This window comes from Haemaphysalis longicornis, unplaced genomic scaffold (assembly GCF_048455015.1).
Source record: "Haemaphysalis longicornis isolate Haplotype H1 unplaced genomic scaffold, Haemaphysalis longicornis Haplotype H1 scaffold_6, whole genome shotgun sequence".
Taxonomy (NCBI): domain Eukaryota; kingdom Metazoa; phylum Arthropoda; class Arachnida; order Ixodida; family Ixodidae; genus Haemaphysalis; species Haemaphysalis longicornis.
The window spans coordinates 207,549,950-207,555,051 of NW_027526407.1; positions in this window are offsets into that span (position 1 = coordinate 207,549,950).

Genomic DNA, 5,102 nt, shown 5'->3' on the forward strand with positions numbered 1-5,102 from the left:
GATCAGCGTTAGACACGGCTTCTTTGCCTTGGTTGTGGGCCCTGTCTCAGCGTCGTCATCGTCGCTCTAGGCGTCCTCGTCGCTGGCTCCGTCATTGCGACGAACGGTGTTGACGATGTCTTCAGTCGTCAGATCAGCAGACTTGCATGCTTCATGGTCGCACTGCACGTAATCTTCAAAGGTGACTGCAGCGTCCGACGCGAGCTTTTCTGTGACTTCATCCCAAGCATGTCATTCTTCACTGTAAGGCAGAATGTGTTCGGGTTCGGGCGGCGTCTCAAATAGGCCGGCCTTCCTCCAGCAGTTCTCGAGGGTGGTTCAAAATTGTTGCAACCGCTGATGGTGCCATCCCCCCTCCTTCGAGATGTTGATTTGTTTCTTAAAAGCGCCCACTTAGGAAGAAAGTCCACTTTTTCTTGCAAAGCTAACTGCCTCCGTTTCTTTTTCATGCTGCTTCCAGAGATAATCGCGCACGTAGAAACAAAAACAGCCGTACGACCAACGTACCGATGTAGCTGCGCAGCTGGACGACGGAACAAAGGCGGTAACAGAAGTTAGGATGGCATCGAGACCCCCCAAGCACACGTGATGGCGATATAGCTAACGCGCATTTAGTAGGCTGATGAAGATAGTTGTACATACGCACTATTAGCCGTCGTTCACACCAACACGAGTAATTCGTTATTTTTAAGAGTTGTTTCATATGAGGCAGATAAAATTCGACACGTTATTCGGAAATATTCGGTGTTCTGCAATACGTACCCATTAGTGAAATATTTTTACAAACAAATTAGTGGGGATTTGGTAGGGGATTTTCAAAATCTTCGTTAATCAGAAAAAAATTGTTAATCTGAGGTTCGCAATAACGGGATTTGACTGTATAGAAAAACAGCAAGTAGCGCTCACGATAAGGTAAGCACCACAGCCACCACTTCGCAGCGTTGGATGAGGTAACAGAAGACGTCCATGACCAGCAGTTCGGTGAGGCAGTAATGATCGTGAGGCCATTCGCCTGATACTGCAAAATCTCTTCTGACGTTCGCGATTTACTCAACCCTCAGGCTACAACAATATGGGCGCGGTAATAAATGACAGTCATTTTGCGTTTTTAGATGCAAAGCAGCTTATGGTCGAGCCTGTTCCCTCCGCCGTTGTGTGGGTGGTGTTGTGCGGCAGCCACACCACCATTGCGCATGCCTGGCCTGGCACCGCTGATGATAATTGCGGCCGGATGCCCCAAGGATTGGCCAACCAAAGATGCCATCACGAGAGAGCTTCAGGTTCAATCACCGTCATCATCTTCCCGTAGGGGAACCGTGAGTACCACACCCCCAATGCTCATTTCTGGGCAGGCTCCGCTGATGGTGATTGGGGCAGGATGCCCCTAGGGATCGGCCAACCAAAGAATCCATCACGAGATAGCTTCGCGTTCAACCACCATCGTCATCTTTCCGTAGGGGAACCCTGAGGAGTATGCGAGGAATTCCTCCGCTCCTCTCAGATGTTCTTCTCCTCTCCGGCATTCCTCCTCTCCTCTCCGAAGCTCCTCTCCTCTCCGGGTTGCGCAACGAATGGCAACACCTGCGGCTCCACGCGCGATAACGCGAAGCAGCTTATGGTTAGATACGTGACGGTAGCCGCTGCATACTCCGCTGGGAGCGCCACTGTAGCTCCGCGGAATAAATGAAGCGCGCGCGCTCCGCTCCCCACATTCTCCTCCCGCCACGCCGCGATCGAACTGAAAACTAATGGGAACTTGAGTCGACCCCATGGCTTCTTCGCATACTACGCAGGGGTCCCCTACGGGAAGATGGTGAAATTTTTTTTTCAGTTTTGCTCTCGTCTCAGTCATTGGACCCACAAGTTTGCTAGAAAAAGAATGGACAAATGCAGCCAGTTGAGTTTCAAGTAATGGAGAAGCATGAACTGTCCCCACGTGATGCTGATATACCATTCCAATCACAACAGTTTTATTTGGGCTCTTATAAACTGAAAAGGGAACGTCATTTTTACGCCCTCGTGCCTTCAATGAGCCCCTAGGGGAGGTTCTCGGGGTGTAACTGGTGATCGATTATGGGATGATGCTCGTTTATGGAAGGTGAGGGTCTACTTTACCCGATATATTACAATTATTTGCAGGTATTTAGAAATGGGCAATTAGACCTACCAGATCAGAGATAGAGCTGAACTCGTATCAAGCGGGGATTTCTCTTCTCTTCTCCTCCGCCCAAAACGTCCAAACACCTGTTTTCTTTGCCAAACCGCGGCTGTAAGGAAGGGGGAACAACAGAGAGCGGGGGGAGCATACATTGCTCCCACATTTGGCCGCTCTTAGTTTACAATCGTCATGACCCCGTCCTCACTCTCCATGGGACGACCTTATCGCGATAATCGTGAATGATGAACCTGATTAATACCCGATCGCGAGAGTCGGTGCCTGTATTCGGGATCTTCTCAACGAACATGCGGGAGTGGAACGGGAACGGGGGTGGAAGTGCCGTTTCATTCCTGGAGAATAACGATGTATAGGCACGCTGGTAGAATGGCCCGCCTTTGCACCTCTTTAGGGCTGTTTCTCCTCCCGCTCTCGAATAGGGAAGTCACAATCCAGCCGCACAAGATTGGCGACGCTCTCACGAAAACCCGTATTCAGGAGGACTGCGCGTTTGCGTGTTTGCGGATGCAACGTCAACGCATTCCGTGTTTTTACCGCTTCATTGCACAGTTGAATTGTGAGTGAGCGTCTGTGAAGTCTCTCCCCCGCACTTCTAGCGGCAACAATAAAACGGCCCTAACCTTGTGTTACAACAACGGCGTTGTCGAAAGAGCGCGGGGCTCTGCGCAGCATTGCCTAGGCGCTCTCGAGAATCTTACGGTGGGTGTTGCCAAGGAGATTTACTGGGGGAATGAATGTTGCACAAGGGACATAACTCTACTGTGCAAACGATGTGCGGGCATTCCTAGACAGCTTTAAGGGAAACCTTAAGGAGACTTAAGAGAGGCCGCAGGGTGATTTAACAGAACTTTACGGCCCCTTTGGTCATCTCAGGGAAACCTTGGGAGAATTAAGACGAAACTTAGAGTTCGTAAGGGTTCCCAGCAGCCTCGACGTATCAGTTTCCATTGCCTTAGTGGCCGCGTTGAGGTTCCTCATTCTTGATTTTTTATGCTATTTCCATAATTTTTGCAAAAGTATGCATAATTTTGGAACTTGGCTTTACCCGGCCGTCATCATGACTCGACTCAAAGTGCTTTTCTTGACATAGGAAAGCTTAAACTAATGTTTAGCAGTGTATACATTACTATTCGTGTAAAGAACTTATACTTAGGGTAACTGAAATTGAGTTTTACTACATGATTTCTCGCTGAATATTATCCAAAAGCGAGTGAATTTAATCCCAGCGCCAGTGAATATAATCCAGGGGCCAACCAATATAATTCATTCCCCATCCCATATAATTCCGGACCCACGCAGTGCAGAAAACGTGCCAGCACTTTGTAATTTAGTTGGCAACCACTATAAATCCGGGCGCAGTGTATTTTCATCCGAGTTAGATGAACCAGGTTACGTGACAAGTTTAAGCACACGACATAACTGCGCAATAAAACGGTCACGTCACTATCTAGCACTCTCGCCTAATTACCATACTGAATCTGAGGATGGTGTCCTGGATATGAATTATCGCATTTAAATTGCTCACTTACACAAAATTTCACGGCAAACTACCAGAATGCTAACTCTCGAAACCCCATACGGGCCCGAACGTGGGACAGGTGGCGCTGCTGGTGCCGTTCAACGGAATAAAACCGCTGGTGCCACCAGCGGAATAAAATCACAAAAATATCCGGGACATGCCCTGGCATGTACCCCTGGAGAACGCGTGTTTCCGTGTTGAGGGGCAACCTGTCGTTACCGTGATGATGTTAGTAATACAAAAGCCACATTTTTTTCCCAGAATTAGGTCCAGGCGACACGTGCTCGTTTTAATTATTTACCTTACACATGTACCTAATTCGTTATTCATTAGTCATTGGTTTGGTAAAAGTCAAATTGTAACCAGGGCTTGTGAAGTACCAAATTATAGGTCTCGAGAAGGGGAATCACGTGGGAGAAATCAAAACTCCTTCCTCCTTATAGTCATGCGATAGTCACCTGACTCATAGATTGAGTTAAATGCCAAAGTAATGCCACTGGGGCTTGTGAGGTATCAAATTAAGGGTCTCGATAAGTGGAATCACGTCGGACAAATAAAAATAGCTTTTCGGTTGTAGTCAGAGGTAGTCACGTGAGCCCTAGATTGGGTTAAGAGTCAAATTGATGGCACTAGGGCTTGTAAGGATTCAAATTAAAGGTCTCTATGAGAGTAATCTCGTGCGGAAATTAAAAAATTGTTTCCTGGATGAAGTCATAAGATAGTCACGTGATTCACAAATTGAGACAAAAGTCAATGTGACGCCACTAGTGCCTATTAGATATCAAATTAATGGCCTCAATGAGGGGAATCACGTGGGACAAATTAAGAACAGCTTCCTAGTTACCGTCAGGAGATAGTCACGTGAGTCATACACTGGATTAAAAGTTAATGTGATGTCACTAGGGCTTGTGAGGTATCAAATAAAGACTTTGGTGATGGGAATTAGGTTGTATAAATAAAAAATTGCTTCCTGGTATAGTCGTGTCAATAGTCGCGTGATTCACAGAATGGGTTAAAAGTCAATGTGATGCCCCTAGGGCTAGTGTGGTATCAAATTAAAGGTGTTGATGAGGGGAGTCATGTGGGACAAATTAAAAATTGCTTCCTGGTTATAGTCATGAGATATTCGCGTTTTTAAATAGATTGGGTTAAAAATCAATGTGACACCATTAAGGCTTGTGAGGTACCAAATTAAAGGCCTCGATGAGGGTAGTGACGTGGGATAAATCGAAAATTGCTTCCTGGTCATTGTCATGAGATTGTCACATGAGTCATAGATTATGTTAAAAGTCAATGTGATGCCACTTGGGCTTGTGAGGTATCAAAATAAAGGTCTCGATGAGGGAATCACGTGGGACCATCTAAAAACAGCTTCCTGGTTATAGTCATTAGATAGTCAAGTGATTA